General features: G+C 48.4%; 1 protein-coding gene across 4 annotated transcripts in view; it reads right to left on the bottom strand.

Annotated features, from left to right (window-relative positions):
• Positions 1–20,752, bottom strand: part of RALGAPA2 (Ral GTPase activating protein catalytic subunit alpha 2) — a 3,672,963-nt gene that overhangs the window by 1,440,039 nt on the left and 2,212,172 nt on the right. The gene's annotated exons all lie outside the window — the stretch shown is intronic.

Here is a 20,752-nt window from a genome sequence, read left to right as displayed (position 1 = left end):
TTACAGGGGCACTAGCAGTGCAGAAGAAAAGAAAAAGCAAAAGAAAATCATGTGAAGAGTTTAAAGAGGGATGAGCGTGTACGATTAAGAGAAGTGCAAAACGTGCACAGTAAAGAGGACAGTGTGTTAAGCGTGCAGGAAGCATGAGAAAGAAACAGACAAGTGCAAGAGTGCACAGTGAAACAAAAGGAACAGCAAAGGGAAGGTGCAAGTGTGCACAAGCAAGAAGTCAAGATAAAGAAGAAGGGGTGGAAGGATTTTCAAAGAGAAAGGAAGAGAGGGGTTACAGATCAGAGTGGTCACGCCTAGGTGGCGCAAAGGACCAGGCAGTTTCGAAAGTCTCTGATTGTCTCCCGCAAGTGAAGTGTGTATGAAAGAACTGTGTTTAAAAGGAAAGCTACATCTTGACAAGTTGAACTTGTGTTTGAAACCAAAAAGGGGCCTACACTTGGAGAAGGGAACACTGAGAGGCCTAACGAAGAAAGCAAATTACATCCTGACAAAAATGAATTTGTGTTGGAAAATGAAAGGGGCCTGCGCTTGGGGAAGGGAATCCTGAGAGGCCTAACTAAGCTGGAGACTTCTTGTTTTGTAGTGTTACAAGGATTGAAGCTTGGGGAAGGGAACCCTGAGGAGCTTCAAGAAGAACTGTATTATATTGTTTTTGTGGTGTTTGGAAGTTGAACAAGTTGAAGCTTGTGGTAAGCCACCCCCAAGGAATCCAAAGACACTGAAGGTATTTGAGAATATTGCAAGGGCTCTGTGGAGAAGGTCTTCCAAACAGCCCTTTTTGATTGAACTCGTTTTTGTGACATTGACTAAACTACACCTGGTGAGAAGACCATCTGAAACCAACCTTGGTTTAATATTTTCTGTTGAACCACTATTTTCCTTTTTAAAGACTTCCTATCACAATTTTATAAAATGAGTTAGGGCAAGCATAGGTTTACAGACATCACACCAACCCAGGAACCTTAGTAAATAAAGGTTTTGAAACAAACACTTGAGTCTGTGTCTCTCTTGATACCATGTCTGTCTCACAGTATCTTATTATTACATATGGATACAATGGTTGATTATTGGCCGATATAGCGTATACTCATTCTATGACAAGACCGGGGGCGAGCATTATGCTTAACTTCTTTAATTACTGCTAACCACAGCTTTTTAAATCTTTCTTTTGTTTCAATGTATATTTTCTTTTTTTTCCTTTTTTTTATATAACTCGTATAAACAGAAAAAATGAAACATCTTAGCCTTAACTCGGCTAAACTACATCCCCCATGAGGCTCTTCAATATGGTAGTCCAATAGCCTCTCTCTCACTGTCCAATCAGGCAATTCCTTCTACTATAAGTCACTGCCTCTCTGGGTCCCTTCCTCTTCTTTTTTGCTGCACCACAGATAAGTGACATCAATTCTAACAGTACCTTACTATGCTGTGTTTTTATGATACTTAATTGTCGATACTTTAAGTTTATATATTTGTAAAGCGCGCACATACCATTAGCGCGAACGTATTAGTATTCGAGTTCGAAACGCACGCGTTCATTTCACGGACAAGTTAGACTTTCAGGACGGCTGACTGCAGAGCCCGCGAGTGATCTCACTCGCTCTAGGGCTCGGCCAGTCAGCCGCGAACGAACTCACACGAAAATAAAGAGTATTGCGGGCAACGCGTAGTCGCGGTAAACCCCACTCCCCTTAGAAACAAGGGAAGTGCGCGCATGCCCATTACTGTATTCCTCTCACAGAGTTTTGTTCTCGCACGGAGAAAGCCAACAGCAATTCTACACTCCTGTCCTTCGCTCCCGAACGCGCGAAAACCGATATTTTGTTAGCGGGTCGCTTGCACACATCAGAGGCATTGAAGGCAAAGACACTTTTTTTTTTAAATATATATTTTTTGTTGCCAGCAACAAAAGAGGAGCTACAGTTCTCAACCTGATAGCCATCCTCTGTGAGGCGCGCACACACACTACCATGGCATACAGCATGGATAACGAGGCTTGGAGTGAAGGGAGCAACAGAGAACCAGAGCAAGAAGTGGAATACATAGGAGAAGATATAGACCTCTCCTACAGCTTCAAGAGAGTGCTAGGCGACTCATTGGTTCAAGCCGTAGCACTAGGAGTCAAGCCTCTACAAGACAGGTTATTGGTCCTGGAAGAAATACTGGGCAAGAAAGCTGGCACGCTCGACGACCCCGGCGAGGGAACCTCCACACAAGAGCCTCCGCAAGTTGAGAAGGGGAAGAAAGTGGCCCGGAAGAGGAAACACTCTTCTACTCCCCCGGGCGCAGATACAGGAAGGATAAGTCCCTAGAGGTGGCTGATGCTTTCAATAGGCTGAAAAGCACCTTTCTTACTAAGACAGCCGTGCCCAACCTCGTGACAAATATAGGGTATACCTCATCATCCTCAGAGCATTCGGACCAGGAAAGGGGAGAGGATGATGGTCAGAACATAAGCAAAGTGAGCGTAGTCTCGCAGAAAACTACAAGCGAGCCTAAAGGCAGCGGTGTGGAGGCCCCTCTGGACGAAGAAGACAGGTCAGACATGTTTGAACCCGACACAATAAGGCACCCCAGATCAACGGACTGGACCCCATCGCCAAGAGTAGCCCTATATATGTCCCAGAAAATAAGAAAACCTATGGAGAAAGACATTAGATTCAGACTTAAAGTCGAGTGTCCCAGACAAGAGCTGACAGGGAAAGTAGCAGAGACTCCCGAACTCGACGCAAAAATGCTAACATTCATAACGAAGGCAGGAAAGGACACCAGGAAAGGCATGGATAGGGCATGGAAGACGTGCCAGGATAAACTGTTAGACCTAGCCGGCCCCATAGCGAAGATAATGGATTTAGCCGAGAGAGCTAAAGACACTGGGGAGCCAGTCGATAGCTCTCATATTGGCAGGATGGGCGCAAAGGGCAGTCTGCATGCTGGGCAACGCAAACTGCGCAATATCTTCAGAGCGACGCAGATCGGCTTTACTGAAGATTGATAACAAACTAGGAGACCTGGCGTCTTACGAAGCCGGGGAAAGCGCCCAAGGGCTCCTGTTCGGCGACACTTTTGTGAAAGAAATTAACAGATAGGTCGGGACATACACAGCGCTGGAGAAAGCGCAAGCCTCCATTAGGAAGGTATTCCCAGGGAGAGTTTTTTCAGGGGCCGGTCGATATAGAGGCCGCTCGACCGGCCGATTCAATAACAGAAGAGCACAAGGCCCCAGAGCCCAGTATTGGGCGACCCGGCAACAAGACGCCTTTTTCCCCGAACAGAGGACGAGGTTCTCGGGGACGTGGATATTACCGACACCAGAACAATAACTCAGGTGAGAGAACGCGCAGCGACCTATCCCCCTGTGGGAGGCAGGACATTGCTTTATTTGCACAACTGGCGCGATCTATCGTCAGATGCATGGGTTATTCAGACCGTACAAGGCTTCATTCTAGAATTCCTAGGTCATCCGGTGCAAGATCGCCCCCTTCACAGAATTCAAATGACACAGGCCGAAGAAGATTTACTAGACGCAGAGATCCAGGATCTTGCGTGGAAAAACGCGATAGAGAGGGCTACAGGGAGCGGCCAATCCTTCCTAAGCAATATGTTCCTAGTCCGTCGCAAGGACAAAGTTTGTCCAGTAATCAATCTGAAAGAACTCAATAGCTGGTTAGTGTACAAGCACTTCAAGATAGAGGGAATCCATCTGCCAGGGGACTTACTCAGAAAGGGGGACTGGCTAGCGCGCCTAGACCTGAAAGACGCTTATCTCACAGTTCCGATAGCTCCCCACTGTCGACCCTTTCTAAGATTCAGGTGGAGAAAAGAACTCTGGCAGTTCAGATGCCTACTGTTCAGTCTAGCGTCAGCACCATGGGCGTTCACCAAGCTTATGAGGCCCATCGCGACAGCACTTCGGGAACAAGGGTGCCGGATGATGGTCTACCTGGATGACATCCTATTTATGGCCGAGAACAAGGATTGCTTACAGAAGCAGATTCAATGGGCGATGGAGCTAATTTCCAGCCTAGGATTCCTAGTGAGCGAAGACAAATCAGAGCTTACGCCGACCAAGCAGATAGAGTTCTTGGGTTTCACTATAGATACAAAGAAAGCTACCTTGGAGTTACCAACTCACAAAATGAGAGCTATCAAGAAAGATCTGAGAACAGCACTCAAGAAACCGCTGATCTCTCTTCATTATCTAGCCAGGATAGTAGGTCTTTTAGCAGCATCCATACAAGCAATATTTCCCGGTCCGTTACATTATCGAGCTCTTCAGAGGCTGAAGATCAAGTACCTAAGAAAAGGCTGGAGATACCATCGACTAGTTCCCCTAGACGAAGAAAGCAGATCAGAACTCACCTGGTGGCTCCACAATATGGAAGCCTGGAACGGCCGCGCCATCTTTGGAGACATACCAGGGTTAGTGATAGAGTCAGACGCCAGCAGGTCCGGCTGGGGAGCGCGATGCGGCGACATAGAAACAGGCGGGAAATGGTCAAAAGAAGAATTGGAACTACATATCAAATGCCTAGGATTACTAGCGGGGTCTTTCGCAGTAAAAGCGTTTACCAGAGGCAAAGCGCACTGCAGCATCCTCCTCAAGATGGACAATATATCTGCAGTAAGGTATATAAACAAGCTGGGAGGTACCAGGTCCAGGATGTTAGCGGAATTGGCAAAGGATTTCTGGAACGACTGCCTAGAGAAGAAAATTATAGTCAAGGCAGAGTATCTCCCAGGGGCCCTGAACTCAGTGGCGGACTGGAACTCCCGACACCTAGTAGATTACAGCGACTGGAAGCTGCACAGAGACATATTCAAGAAATTAGATGCAAGATGGGGGCCATTGCACATGGACCTGTTCGCCTCGAGGCTAAACACACAGCGTCCGGATTACTTCAGCTGGAAACTGGACCCGGAAGCCCAGGGAACGGATGCATTCATGCATCATTGGGGGTCGCAGAGACACTATGCCTTTCCCCCCTTTGCGATGCTGGCGAGGGTACTAGCAAAAGTGCGCAGAGACGAAGCTCAGATAGTGATAGTGACGCCAGAGTGGAAGTTGCAAGCCTGGTTCCCAGTTCTGATGTAACTTTGTACGGATTTTCCACAGATGATTGCATACAGACAAGACCTGCTGACGGGTCCAGCAGGAGCCCCTCACCCTCTGATAGTGGACCAATCTTTAACACTGATAGCGTGCAGAATTTCAGGCATAGATGGCGCTTGCCAGGCCTTTCAGAAGACGCTACAAGACTTATCAATCTATCATGGGCTCCATCTATGATCAGGAGCTATAATTCCGCGTGGCAAGCCTGGGATTTATGGTGCAGGGGGAGGAGTATATCTCCCATTTCAGCACCTGTAGTCCAAGTAGTGAATTTCCTAGCCAGCCCCCCGTCTGAAGGGAGGGCGTTCAGAACTGTAGGAGTATATAGGTCAGCGATCTCTGCTGGACACGAGCTAGTGGACGGAGTACCAGTAGGGGAACACCCAGCGGTGTCCCGATTGCTAAAGGGTGTAAAGATGAGCAAACCTCCTACGCCCAAGTACTCATCGTTATGGGAATGTCCAAAAAGTCATACATCTGTTCGAGCAGTGGCCGAGTAACAACCTTCTGTCAGATAAACAGCTTTCAGGCAAGCTAGCTACACTGCTTTGTTTAGTGTTCCTGTAGAAGAGTTTCAGACGTTAAAGCCCTAGAGATAGACAGGAAGATGTACTACCCGGAAGGGATAGCCTTTACCATAGCGCAGCGTACAAAGACCAATTCTAAAGTGATCTCATACCCATACTGGCCGAATAACGAGAAATTGTGTGTGGCGAATTGCATAAAGTGTTATGAAGCAGCGACAGCAGCAGTTAGACCGAGAGGGGTTACCCAGTTGCTTATAGCGCGTATTAAACCATACAAATCAGTTACGTCAGCCACTATTGCTAGATGGGTGAAGGAAGTGATGGAGTTAGCAGGTATAGACACGTCTAAATTTGGAGCGCACTCTACCAGGGGTGCCATGGCTTCACAAGCTTTTGCAGTCGGAGTTCCGCTGCAAGAGATCATGAAAGCAGCAGACTGGTCGAGCATTTCAGTATTTAAAACATTTTACTTCAAACCAGTCTCTAATATAGCAGCTGCTGTTGTTGAAAGCTTTGAACAAGCATAATGCTCGCCTCCGGTCTTGTCATAAAATAAAGATTTCCCATGCGACTAGCGCAGGAAGTCTTGATTCTATTAAAGACACGGAGGCGAGCATTATCCCACCCTAAGGGAATACAGCTGTAAGGGGCATGGTATGAACTGTAAGACATATCGCAGCAAATCTATATAAATGCTTGATTATAACATGTGATAAATCGTATTCCCCTCCCTAACGTGCACATTTCTCTTTCTGCATAGGAGAGGAGCAAAAGAATCACCGAGATTAGAGTGTACGAAAGCAGCAGAGCTGCGGAGTTAGAATTCGGAGATCCTACCAAGAGTAGAAAGGACAGACTCAGTTGGATTATGCGAGAGGCAGTTGGATTTTAGACATTTGTTCAGTGAAAGCGAGCTGCAAAAGAAGAGGAAGGGACCCAGAGAGGCAATGACTTATAGTAGAAAGGATTGCCTGATTGGACAGTGAGAGAGAGGCTATTGGACTACCATATTGAAGAGCCTCATGGGGGATGTAGTTTAGCCGAGTTAAGGCTAAGATGTTTCATTTTTTCTGTTTATACGAGTTATATAAAAAAAAATAATAATAATAAAATATACATTGAAACGAAAGATTTAAAAAGCTGTGGTTAGCAGTAATTAAAGAAGTTAAGCATAATGCTCGCCTCCGTGTCTTTAATAGAATCAAGACTTCCTGCGCTAGTCGCATGGGCAATCTTTATTATTAGGACATTTTTATATGAAAAAAAGTGATTTTGACAAAATTGTTGATTTCAATTGTTTCATTGTATCTACGTATATAAATTATGTTATAGAGATTGAATTGTATAATATGTGAAGAGTTTGTTAGAACTAAACACATTAAATATAAATACATTATTTTGGTGCAGAAACCCTCGTCTATAATCCTACCACTCTGGCCCATATGCTAACAGAAAAGTCAGAAAGGGTCCACATCAGGATGTTGTATAAAAAGTAAAACTGTCCTCGGTCAATAAACCTATCAAGCCTGATCCTAACCCTACCACTACATAGTAACAAAGTAAAAAATCAAATAGTTAAGGGCCTCTTGCGCAACTGGCCCATTTCTGACCTGCTGTGTACTCTTTCAGCTTGATACCAGGGAATGTTTCTGGGGCTTCTGCCTATCTTACAGTTCCAACTGGTATTTCACCTTAAGCACTCCTGCCCAGGCATAACAATAAATATGTGTCTCTTAGCCACTGGGCCTTCAGTTTAATTCTGTATACAATAAAGTCTCTTTCAATTATCCTTAGATGGCTGGACCTGTTCTGGTTTGATTTGGAAACCCTTTGGTTCTGGACCAGGCCCTCCCTGGTGTTTTGGGTTTTACACCCCTTTGTGGGGTCTTTACTCTCCCAGCCTTGCTTGGACTGTTTGTTCTCTCCGTCTCTCTTTGGCTCTTCAGGGCTCTTAGGCCCTCTCATGGTGTCTTGTATCTTGTCCTAGAGTTGGGTGCGTGCTTTGGTGCTCAGTGTCAGTTCCCAGAGGCGCTTGTCGACTGCTGTTCAGGCGATTGCCTTTCTTCTCGATATAGCGTGGAGAGTTTCTCCAGCTTTCAGCCTGTTTGCAGGGAGCATCGCTCCGCTGGTTTCTTCACTCCACCCTGCTCCATGCCGTCTTTGAGGTGGAGTCAGCAAGCCAGCCCACAAAGGGGATGTGCCTTCCTCTGCATCTTATCTCAGCAGGCTTGTGTGCTGCACTCCAGCTTGCTCTCTTCATCTCCTTTGTGTCAGTATCACAGAGCTTTTATATCCATCTCTGATAGATGGAAAACTCCATGGGTTTTGTGATGGCAACAGTAGTGTAAGAAACCAAACCAAGCAAAACTCACTGATTTCGCTCCACTCCCAAACAATCAAAAAAGACATTGGCTTCCTGAGACAAGTGATGGTATACAGTTCTTTTGCCGCAGGATTTTTCGTCGCGGGACTTTTCATCGCCATTTATTGAAAAAAAAAATTGTTTTTTTTGGGGGGGGGGGGGGTTTAAAAATTAAATATTTGTGGGTGAAAGGGAATAATAAAAAATAACAAAGGGGGTTTGGGGGGTAACCCCCCCCAAAAAAAACACGTTTTTTGATAAAAAAAACGCCGATGAAAAGTCCCGCAACGAAAAATCCTGCGGCAAAATAACGTAGAACCAAGGGTGACATATCCCTGCCAAGGGACATCCTGTCCTCGAGGAGGTGGGGGTTACCCCCCCCCGTGGGCTTTCCCTGTCCCATAGGAGGTGTTCAACACAGCAGGCTCACTTCCTAGTCCCAAAGGGGGTGGTTCCCCTTGGGGAGAAGGAATGAATTCCCCAGATTCATCACAGTTTCCTGTACACTGTCCGGGTGATAGGATCACTACTGCCTTAAATGCTTCAATTTCCTCAATACTAGGGGAAACAACAAGAAAGGTCAGAAAGGTAGATAGGATTGAACTCCCAGGGGATCACAAATGCATCTCCGAGCCCTGCCTGACCCAAATGGGAACACCTTCGAGAAAAGGCCCCAGACTTCTTGTTCGTGCTGAAAGATAATAGGTCAGGAAGATCACCTCCATGATCTCCCTATTCAACTCTCACTTGTGACACCCTTGTGAGTCGCATGCGTTTGGACACACTGTTTGCTATCCCAGACAACTCATTGTTGATCACCCAAAAGCTGAGGGGCACAGCATTCATGCACAAATTGAAGGTGCACAAATCGAGTGGCATCCTCACTAACTTGCATCTTTATATAATGCATGCTAGTGGCATTGTCACTCAGCAACCAGACATTAGTTCCTTTGATTGACAGTAAGAAAGATTTTAATGTTAGACAAATTTGATCTCAGTACCAATGAGTTAGTGTGAAAGGGCTTCTCTCCTGCCCTTCCCGCATGCCACCTATCGAAACATCAAGGAGCTAGGCCTGCCCAAATACTCAAGGATGCATTCACCAGCAATATGAGGAGGTGGCAACCGGCGAAGCTGAGCAGACCTACTGGCATATGAGGGAAAGAGTGTATGAGAGAGGGGGGGGAAAGCCAGGAATGATGCTAGCCTGGTTTGAAAAAAGGGAGGAGGGTAGAATGTGGGTTATAACAATCTCCACATCAAGCGGAGAGGTATGTACATCGGGAGATTAGATTGCTGCAGTTTTTGCCTCTTCTATCAGCAATTATAGTTAACAACTCAGACCCAGAGGAAATTATTACATTTCTGAATGGCATTCAGGAATAACACTGACAATATAGGGGACCTTGGGAAGGAAAATACCATAGAAAAGAATCGAAGTGGGCCATCAGACAATTGTAGGCAGGGAAAAGTCCTGGCCCTAATGGACTTCTGCTTGAATTGTGGCAAAGTTGGGTCGGAAAGTGAACCAATATATGCTTGCAATGTTTAAAGATTGTAGGTGGGGGGAGCCAAGGGACATTGGCCTTTATAATGGTGGTGCATACGAAAGGGAAATCGCCCGAGTCATGCTCATCATACCATCCGACCTTCCTCCTCAATGTGGAATCCAAAACATTGAACAAGGTACTTGAGAAAAGGTTGAGGCTGATTGAGAAACTGATAAACACAGACCAATGAGGGTTAATTCCCGGAAGAGTACAAGTAAGCATTTGAGAAGGGTGTGTAATGCCCTCTCCAAGGCTACAACTATGCAGTGACACCTGGCTATTTAAGTCTTTTGATTCGGAAAAGGCCTTTGGCTTGATACAGTGCGAGTTTGTGGGCGGTGACGCAGATGATGTTATTTGGAAATTATTTTCTTTCTTGGGTAATGTTATTAGCTAATAACCTCATGGGCAGAGTCTATGTCAATGGCCATAAATCACAATCCTTTTCTAAACAAAGAGGTACATGACAAAGTTTCCACCTATCACTGCTTGTGTTTACCATTGCCCTGGAGCAATCAGCAGAGTGCATCAGAAGAGGGACGAGGCATTTAGAGGTTTTGAATGGTCCGGCAGATGGGAAGATCCAATATCATTATATGCTGACTATTTGCTGACTTTCCTGTGAGAACCAAGGGTTTCAGGCCCCAGAGTGATAGAAAAGATACAACCATTTGGCAGATACAGTGGATTAAAGATTAATTGGGACAAATCGATAATGTCTGTGAAAAAGTGAATAAGCACTCTCAGTAAATTGCCAGCTACACATTAGAAACTGATCCTTTAAATTATGGGTATATTGGCATGCTGATGTCTGAAAGCAATACGGGATGACAGCTAGTAGTGCTGAATGAACGGTTACAAGGCGATGGCAATTGAGTGCATACTCGGTTCGAGATACCTTTTAAGGGTGAGATCTCACCACTTCAAATTCTATACAGTGGGTTGGTTGGAAATGAACTGCCTAGACTTTACAGCTGGTTATACAAATCAGGATGGAGGTTACATCCGCTATGTGTTGGAAAAGAAAGGCTACACTTGTGGACCACTCAGGGATAACACAGATGTCGGAGGTTAAAAAGGTATCTACGTGATCCGACCGTGGCTGATTTTCACGCGGCCAGAAAGTTTGCATGAGAAATGTGCAAACCCCCAAAGGTTCGCACATTTGCCATGCAAACACACGTATACAACCCCTACATACCCATACCCCCCCACCCACACCACACCCACGACAACCCCCCCCCACACCCTCAACACACCCCCACCCACACCCCCAACATAAATATACCATACTTACCTTTTTCTTCACGCTGAGTCCCTGCGGCGCCAGTTCCCTTTCACTTCCGTGATCGGGAACTGGCACCACAGGGTCCTTTTCTTTTCTTCTTTTTTTATGGGGGCTGCAGGGGTTTACCCTGCAAGCCCTGCTCACTATACTGTAAAGTATAATGAGCGGGGTGTTGTGGGGGACACTTATACTTACCTATAATGCTACCACCAAAGGTTCTAACTTTTGGTGTTCGAACTTTTGGTGGTAGCATTTTTAGGACCTTTCGTGCATGCAAACTTGGATGCGGTCAAAACGTACTGTTCCGTTAAAAAGGTGGGAATATTCCCCCTATGGATTCAACAGGGCATTACTGAAGTTTGTGGAAGTGAGATCACGTTACAAAATGTTATACTTTTGAATCCTACGTGTTGTGAGTTCCCATTCTCAAGGAGAGCACTTTACCCTTATATTTTAATGAAGCACGCTCTACAGAGACAATTTAAGAGGAATCGGGAAATTCCAGACTAAAGGACATGAGAGGTAAATTTACTTATGGAAGAGCTATTTAAAAACTTCTATATCCACATTGTACCAAGTTATTAGAAGCTTTACATCTTCGCCATTAAAATAATTGAGGGAAAGATCAGTATTGATGAGGAATGGGTGAAAGCCCTGATGTCTGCATGAGATGTGGGAATAAGTAGTATTCTAGGACTAGTACAGTATAAAATATTACACATGATAGACTATCCCAAGATCTGTATGTACAAGCTGGGTTGAGCCCCCCGATTGAAGATATCTGATGTTCCGATGAAGTGGGTATCTTATTTCACTCAATGTGGAGCTGTCCCAAAATACAGGCCTTTTGGGAATGGGAGCCTTTAGCACTATCAGGAGTACGGGGTAGCCCTCTTCCAAGATGCCCAAAGGTGGAATTTCTAATATTGGGAAGAGGTTGAGCTTACAATGCATGAAAAGAAATATATATCAATTGCAGTGCTTCTAAACGGGGTACGAAGGAATTGACGAAAATGATGGTGTCGAAAGAGGGCGTGGATTAGTGCTGCTCATTGAGGACAAGAGTATATAAAATGAAGGCTGCAAGAGGAAACACCAGAAGATCTGGGGTTAGTGGTGTATTAATGGCTGAATTCCGAATCTAAATTTGTACTATTTGGAGTGGCTTCTTAATCGAATACAGTGTGGTTGCCTTGATACCGATAATAATTGGGGCGATGCAGTTTTTTGTGGGGCGGTTTCATGGGGAATTGTTGTGTCATTGAATTATAAGAAACATAGTTAAAGTGGGAAGGACTTGTATGGTTAGGGGGATAGCTCAGGGGGCAACACGTTTGTCCTGGAAGCAAGACAACGCAGCGCAACACATGTTTGAATCTCTATTCCGCGTTTAGAAACCAATCTCTGGTATTAAGCATGTTATGAAAGAATAATTAAAATTATTGTTTGAGTGGATATGTTGCTCCTTTAAAATCAATACGATGTATTATTAAAAAAAAGGTTGTATTCACCACCAGAATGACCAAAGGCCACAGCTAAAGAAACCAAGAGAAAAATTGAAGATTGATCAGGAGACCCATCACTAAAGGTCCTGGAAGAGTCTCAGGACAAGGAACAAGTTACTTACCTGTAACTGTTGTTCTCCAGCACGGGTCTGGCATGGATTCACATGCTCATGAATATTCCCCGTCGTCAGGCTGGGAATCCTCGGTAAAGAAAAATCAGTATCAGTTTCGTTTCTGATCTGTCTTTCGTAGTAGTAACCAATCACTGATCTCTGCGTCATACTGACCACAGCCAATGACTGCCATCTCCCTAAACCCCACCAGGCTCACCTTAGGCGAACAGGTTGCGCAGCACTGCTTGGCCGACCCTGGACTCCTCCCTGGAATTCCGGTTGACGCAGTAGAATTTCGTGAAGGTGTGCGTCGACCTCCACGTAGCAGCCCTGCAGATGTCCAGCAGGGGCACACCAGATAGGAACGCCGTGGTAGCTGCGATCGCTCTGGTGGAATGGGCTCTCGGACGGCCGGGCAGCAGTCGGTTTGCCAACCGATGACAGTACATGATACAGCCGGAGAGCCATCTGGAAATGGAAGCCTTTGAGAGAGCCTTCCCCTGATTGACAGGTCCAAAGTTCACAAAAAGTTGTGACGTCTTCCGAAAGCTCTTCGTGCGGTCCACGTAGAACTTCAGCGCTCTAGCCACATCCAGTGAGTGCAAAGTCCTTTCAGCCGGCGACGAAGGCGACGGGAAGAAAACAGGCAACACCAAGGGTTCGTTGAGGTGGAAGTCCGACGGCACCTTGGGCATGAAGGAGGGGTGCGCCCTGAGCACTACCCTCGTGTCGTGAAAAGTCAAGTACGGGGGCTTGCAGGAAAGGGCCTGGATCTCTCGCACCCGTCGTGCGGAGGTGATGGCCACAAGAAACGCCGTTTTCCACGACAAGAACTTCAACGGAGCTGAGTGCAGAGGCTCGAACGGAGGTCCCATGAGCTTGGTCAGCACCACGTTGAGCTCCCACGCCGGGGCCGGAGCCTTCACCGGCGGGAACGATCTGAACAGTCCCTTCATGAATTCTTTCACCAGACGATGAGACTACAAAGACGTCCGTCCCGTGGTTCTGGTGCATCGGGAGATCGCAGCAAGATGAATCTTGATGGAAGCGTGCGCCAGTCCAGCCTTGGCCAGCGTCAGTAGGTACGGCAGTACTTGAGGAGCCGTAATCCGTAGAGGATTAATCTTCTGTGCGTGGCACCAGACAGAGAAACTCTTCCATTTGTGTCCGTAGCATTTAAGAGTTGAGGACGCCCTGGCCTTTGCAAGAACCTCTCTGCAGTCGGCCGGTATGTCATAACCTCCAAACTCTAACGCTGCAGGAGCCAGGCCTGCAAGTTCACCGACTTCGGGTCGTGATGGAGGATGGCGCCTCCTTCCCTGGAGAGAAGATCCGCGTCCACTGGCAGCTTGATTGACGGGGACGCTGACAAGTCCAGAAGGTCCGGGAACCATATCTGCCTCGGCCACGCAGGTGCGACGAGGATCATCCTGCACCGTGACCTCTTGAGCTGGTTGATGAGCCGGATCAGCAATGGCAATGGAGGGAACGCGTATAGAAACAGGCCCTCCCAGGTGAACGAGAAAGCATCGCCCATGCTCCTCGGCTGGGGAAACCTGCTGGCGAACCTCCGGCACTTGGAGTTCGTCGCTGTCGCGAACAGATCGATCTGGGGTGTGCCCCACCGTCGGAAGAGGCGGTCCACTAGATCCTGTCGTAGTTCCCACTCGTGGCACGAGCAAAGCTCTCTGCTGAGCGAGTCGGCGATGGTGTTTTTTATTCCTGCCAGATGAAACGGCACCAGAAACATCCCTTGGGCGACGGCCCAATGCCACAGATCCTGCGCCTCCTTGGACAGGGCTGGGGATCTGGTACCGCCCTGCTTCCTGATGTAGAAGAAGGTGGTGGTGTTGTCGGTGAAGATCCTCACCACCTTGCCCTTGAGGGACGGAAGAAAGGATCTGAGGGCCCAAAACACTGGAGCTCCAGGACGTGGATATGGAGGGACTTCTCCGTCGGAAGCCAAAGGCCTCTCGCGTGCACATTTTTGGGGTGCGCTGCCCACCCTTCCAGGGAGGCAACCGTGGTCACTGTCTTCTGGTGGCCCGGGGTCTGGAAGTCCATGCCCGCCGTCAGATGCGCGTGGGTGCCCCACCACCGGATCGCTCGTCGGAAGCTCTCGTCGAGTGTGATCCTGTCCTCGAAGCTGCCCGTCGTCTGGATCCAGCGAGCGTCCAGGAACTCCTGTAACGGGCGCATCCGAAGCCTGCACAGGCGGATGAGATAAATGCAAGAAGACATCATTCCGAGGAGGGATTTGATGGACCTCACCCTGGCAGCGTCCGCAACCAGCATCCGCTGCACCTTGCCCAAGATGGCCCTCGTCCTTTCCTCCAACGGAGAGGCCAGAAGCGCCACTGTGTCGAGTTTCGCTCCCAGAAACAGTGCGTCTTGCGCGGGCACCAGGTGGGGCTTGCCGTAGTTTATGGAGAATCCCAGGTCTGTGAGTAGTTGGACGGTCCTCGCCGTGTGCTCCGCGGCAAGCTCCCTTGTCTTTGCTCGGATGAGCCAGTCGTCCAGGTAGGGGTAGACGTGGATCCCCTCCAGGCGCAGCCGCGCCGCAACCGGTGCGAGGCACTTGGTGAACACCCTGGGTGCCGACCTCAATCCGAAGGGAAGGGCTCTGAACTGGTAGTGACGCCCTTGGACCACGAATCTGAGAAACTTTCGGTGTCCCTTTAGGATGGGGATATGGAAGTAAGCATCCTCCGAATCCAACGACGACAGGAAATCGCCCTCCTCCAGCTGACCCAGGACGTGCTGGAGGGTGACCATCCGGAACTTCTGTGCCTTGATGAATTTGTTCAGTCGTCGTAGGTCCAGGATGGGACGCCATCCTCCTGTCTTCTTCTTCACGAGGAAGTATCTTGAGTAAACTCCGGAGCCCCGAAGCCTCTTTGGGACGAGCTCGATGGCGCCTTTCTTGAGTATCGCCTTTACTTCCAAGAGAAGTTGAGGGACGTGATGTTCCTTCCTGGCCACGGGGGGGACGCGCGGGCACTTCTTTAGAAACTCGAGCGCGTGACCCTGGGCCAGGGCGTCCAGCACCCAACGGTCGGTGGAGATGGACTCCCAAACGCTGACGAAGTTCGCCAGCCGGCCTCCCACCGGGATGCTTCGGTGGGGGCCCGACCCCACGGCCGGTTCAGTCCCGCTTCGACGAGGCTTTGCCGCCTTGTCCTCCCTGGCGACGACGGAGGGGTCCGCCCGACTTGCCTCGTCCCCTGTAGGCTTCCTGTGATGACGAACGGGCCGCTTGACGGTAGGTGGAATATCCGCCGCCGGAACGTTTGGAGGCACCCCGCTTGCCTCCGGTGCTCCAAAAGGGCGGCCGTCGTTGCTGGAGAACACCAAGAGCCCGGGCCGTCTCCGTGTCCATCTTGATGGCTTGTAGGGAATCGTCCACTGTTTTCCCAAACAGGTTGCTCCCGTCGAATGGCATGTCCAAAACTCTGGTCTGCACGTCCTGCCGGAAGTCCGTTGCCTTGAGCCATCCACGGCGTCTAAGGCACACGCCGTTGCCCAACTGGCGAAACCCAGTGTCAGCGATGTCCGTCGCTATCGTAATGGCGTGGTCCGACGCCACTTCTCCTTCCTGCAAGATCTCTAGGGCCTCCGCCCGCTTGTCGTCCGGTAGGAAGTCCAGCAGGGGGGCGATCTTGTACCACAACTCCCTGTCGTAGCGGGCTACGATAGCCAAGGTGTTGGCAGCCTTAATCGTCGTCGCTGCCAATGAGATGACTCTGCGTCCCATCGTGTCCAATTTCTTTCCCTCGTCGTCTGGGGGGAGGTTGACGTAGAGGCTGAAGCCCCCCCCCCGCTTTCTTCCTTGTCGCCGCAGAGACGACAGAGTCCGGGGTCGGCTATGCCCAGAGGCACAAGGGGGCCGCGTCCGGGACCCGGTACTTCTTCTCGTACCGATCCCTTCTCGCAGGCGTTGTGGATGGGTTCTTGAGGAGGGCGAGACCCTCATCCCAGATATCGTCCAGTAGAGGTACAGCGAGGACCGTCTTCCTCTTGGTCTCGCGCCGTTGATAAAAGAAACTTTCCTCCTTCTTCTCTTCAGGGCAGAGCTGGAAAAGCTCAGATGCCCTGGCGATCATGGCATGAAACGATCCAATCTCGTCGGGCGGGGAAGCCCGGGGAGGAGCTGACGATAGAAGATCCTCGTCGTAAACCTTGTTGTCTGTACCTGTCGCGGCCGTGTCCGTCCCCGTATCATCCCCACAGGTCGTGGACGGGGAGGAGGGCTGAGCAGGGCGCGATGGTTGAAAAGGAGGTGGAGGATGAATCCTTCTTCTCTTAGGAGGAGGGCTCCCAGAAGGGCCTGGCTCCGGGTCCCCCGTCGGGAGCGGTTCCTCCGTTGGTGGTAACGGCAATCTCGTCCTTATCTCCGAGCATAAGGACTGTATAGCCAACAAAATGGCCGCCGAGTTGTCTTGCGGCACTGATTGAGGGGATTCCGACGGGCGGTCAGGAGCCTCGTCGGCACCCTCGACGTTCTCGTCGTCTCCTACGTCGGGGTCCCTCCCGACGGGCTGGTCTTCTTCCACGCCAATGCCGTGGCTTAAGACTTCGATCAGCTCCTCTTCAGAGGTTGAGGCCGAATCCACGACGACCTCCTGCCCCACCTTTTTCTTCTCCATCGGAGGTTTCACGGGGGTCCTGTCGATGGGCTTGAAAGAGGACTCCCTCCGCGGTGGCAGGGAGACTCTGGGCCCCGAGGTCGCCTCCACTGGTGTAGCCTCCACAGGCTGAGCCAGGGCCGCCGCGACTGTCTCGATAGAGGCCTTGGCGGCAGGGTGGATCAAGGCTTTCACCACCTTAGGTGCGCTCACCGCCTTCTCCTTGGGGGGAGGGTCACCGCCTCGCTCTCCCTCTGATGGGGCCTTCGAGCTCGACCGGGGTCTCTCCAGGAGCTTCGCTGGGTGCTCGGCCTTCCTCTTACCCAAGCCAGAGCGTTGGCTCGTGGTTGATGGCCCCGGGGAGGATGTGCCCTGCCTGGCAACCGTAGAGCCCGACCGTTCGGCGCTCCCGGTGCCAGCGGACTCGCGGTGCTTGGCCTTCTGTTGGGCCCCTGTCGCCGGGGCGCCCTCAAAGGTCTTAGAAGACTGCTCGGACTTCTTCTTTTTCTCGCCTGACGGGCTCTTCCCTTCCAGCCAGTTGGCGAGACGCAGGTGGCGGTCCTTCATGGTCCACTCCGATATATTGCCGCAAAACGCACAGCCCTTCTCCACGTGCGTCTTGTCCTCATGCAGGCAGTAGAGGCAAAGGGAGTGTTTGTCCTCCTTAAAGACATTCTGAAGCTGGCATCCAGGGCAGACCCTGAACAGCTTTCCGAGCGTCGAGCTTCCTTTCTCCTGGGCCATGTCCGAGATGGGCCTGAGAAACTTCTGGAGTCCTCCAAAAGCGTGGCTCGACGAAATCTTCACCCTTGAGGGGCGTAGAAGAATCCGACACGGGTCCCCGTTGATCGGATAAAGAAACGGTGGAGCTTGAGGCTCTTTTGACCGAAAAAAGAGTATTTTCCTATGAAAAAGTGCGAAAACGCAGTAAAGCTTGAGAGCAATAGCACGAGGATCCCAACACTTGAACGTGCAGTAAAAAATCTGAAGATGGCTGCCAGAGGCGGGGCTTAGGGAGATGGCAGTCATTGGCTGTGGTCAGTATGAAGTAGAGATCAGTGATTGGTTACTACTACGAAAGACAGATCAGAAACGAGACTGATACTGATTTTTCTTTACCGAGGATTCCCAGCCTGACGACGGGGAATATTCATGAGCATGTGAATCCATGCCAGACCCCACGCTGGAGAACTTGGAGAATATCCGATTTGTTTTCTGCAAACTAGGGCCTATGACCTGTTAGCAATTACTGCAGTAATCATGAAATTCTAGCGAGTCATGAGACCCAGCAGTCTCAGTAAACAAAAAGAACTATGCCCCCGTGAAGGTAGGCCACCATCACTGTCATCACCTTTGCCAAAGTAAGGTGGAAAGGCAGCACTGCAAACTAGTTGCAAATGCTTACCATAATAAATCAAAGATACTTTTTTTTTAAAGTTTATTACAAACTTTTAAAAAATTCATATCAAAACATTTTCCTGCTCATCTGTACATAGGTTTCCTTTTCCAAGAATGGTGTATCATCTGTTACTTTTAGTCTCTTAGCAAGATTCTTACATAGCATATCACGCATACACACAAGGATAGGAAGAATCATTTTAAGGGCATCCAGAAGTCCAGAGGCACCTAGATCTAAGCACATTTTACATGGATTGCCTCATCCCCTTTGGTTTTCAAATATCTTGCTACCACCTCTAAAAACGCTGTCAATGCAAAAGTTAATTTGTTACTTCCTCCAATATGCATGGCGCTCCACCATTCTTCTGCAGTGTACGTACAGTGTTTGTCTAACTCTTGTCCCAAACACCTCATTCTGTCATCTCGCAAAGTAGGACAGAACACCACCAGATGTTTCAATGAATCTTCACTGGCATTACAGAGTAGACATATGGGTTCTTTTTCCAATCGCCCTCCTCTCTGGTACAAGGTCTCCATTGTTTCCCATTCATTTAATCTGAAGTACATAAAGATTCTTCTCCTCCTTTTACATGGGAATTGAGTCAGGTACTTGGGGAGTTCATTTAATTTCTTTGCTTCGATCGGCGCATTTTTCATTCTTTTGTCTTGTCTTGTCTTCTCTTCTCTTGTCTTGCGTGTCAATCCAGTCTTGTGCTAGCAGTTATTTTTTTTTTTTTAACTACTACAACTACAATATACTAAGAGTTGATCGGCCTAACTCCAGAGGAGGTGGCCTGGCCATCATTGCCAAAACGAAGCTAGCTGTAAAACTTACCCCACCGCCAGCAATTACATCGTGCAAACTTCTCTCAGCTAAAATACCCATCTCTAATATTAGTACACTAACTATTCTCCGAGTGTACAGACCACCAGGCCCACGAGGTAACTTTGAGGAAGACCTATCCAGCCTCCTCACTAATAGCATCAACGAGTCCACCCAGCTCCTATTACTAGGTGACTTTAACTTGGGATTCAATGATGTTGAGGATAAACATGCTCATTCTATCCAATCAATCTTAGTCGATCATGGTCTTACCCAAAAAGTCTTAGCCCCTACACATATAAAAGGACGTCCCTTAGACTGGATAGCCAACCGTAACTGCGACACCTCAATTTCTAATATTTTACCACAAACCTGGACCGACTACCACCTCATATGCTTCTCAGTCACCATAGAGCCTCCTAAACTAAATACTACTGAAATAGCACCTCCTATGCCAACGAGAAGTAAAAAAGAAATCACTGTTGAAAAACTACTCCCACTACTCCTCCCAGCTCTCACCGCTAGCACTATTAACTCTGACCCAAACACGTTAGTTGAGACATTCAACAATTCTATGACCAAAGCCTTGGACATGATAGCCCCTATTAAACTGCGTAAAAGTAAACGAGAATCTCAACTCAACTCATGGTTCACCCCCCACCTCAAAAAACTGCGTATCCAAAAACGCAAACTCCAAGCTATCTGGAGGCACACACCCTCAGCTGAGAATAAAACCTTACTTGCCAACTTTGCCAAAAAATACAAGAAGGAAATCATCCAAACTAAAAACGACACTTTTAATGAGAGAATCAGTAAAGCTAACTCTAATTCCAAAGAACTCTTCTCCATTCTCCGAGAAATGGAAAACCCAATTGCGCCCACAGACAATGTCCCCAAGGACAAACTATGGTGCACTAGCATCCAAAATGCCTTAGCAAATAAAATCACAACCCTACAATCCAAAATTGCAAAGAAAAAAGCCTCCTTGAGCTCTACTGTAACACATACCACCCTCTTGACAGATACACCAAGTACAACTACACAAAGCAATTGCAAACCATTCAGGTTTTCCAACATATCCATATTGGAAACTGAAAAGGTTATATTATCCCTGAAACCATCGAACTGCCAAGGCGACAGTTGCCCTGCACAAGTTATTAAGGACGCAGCCAGAGATTTAGCACCCTTCATCTCTAAATTAATCAACGCCTCCTTTAATTCTAGTACTGTACCCGCAAACCTCAAAGAATCTTGGGTACTGCCTCTCCTTAAAAAACAGACTCTTGACCCAGCCATCCCCACTAATTATAGGCCTATCACCACGGTCCCATTTCTCCTCAAAATTATTGACTGAGTAGCCTACCTCCAGATTCAAAACTATCTGGAGTCAAACCAACTACTAGGATCGTAACAATCTGGATTCAGACCACTACATG

Source organism: Ambystoma mexicanum, chromosome 4q (genome assembly GCF_040938575.1).
Source record: "Ambystoma mexicanum isolate Mex_15411 chromosome 4q, UKY_AmexF1_1, whole genome shotgun sequence".
Classification (NCBI taxonomy): Eukaryota; Metazoa; Chordata; class Amphibia; order Caudata; family Ambystomatidae; genus Ambystoma; species Ambystoma mexicanum.
The sequence above is the reverse complement of the archived record's forward strand: the minus strand, read 5'-3'. Positions and strand labels throughout refer to the sequence as shown.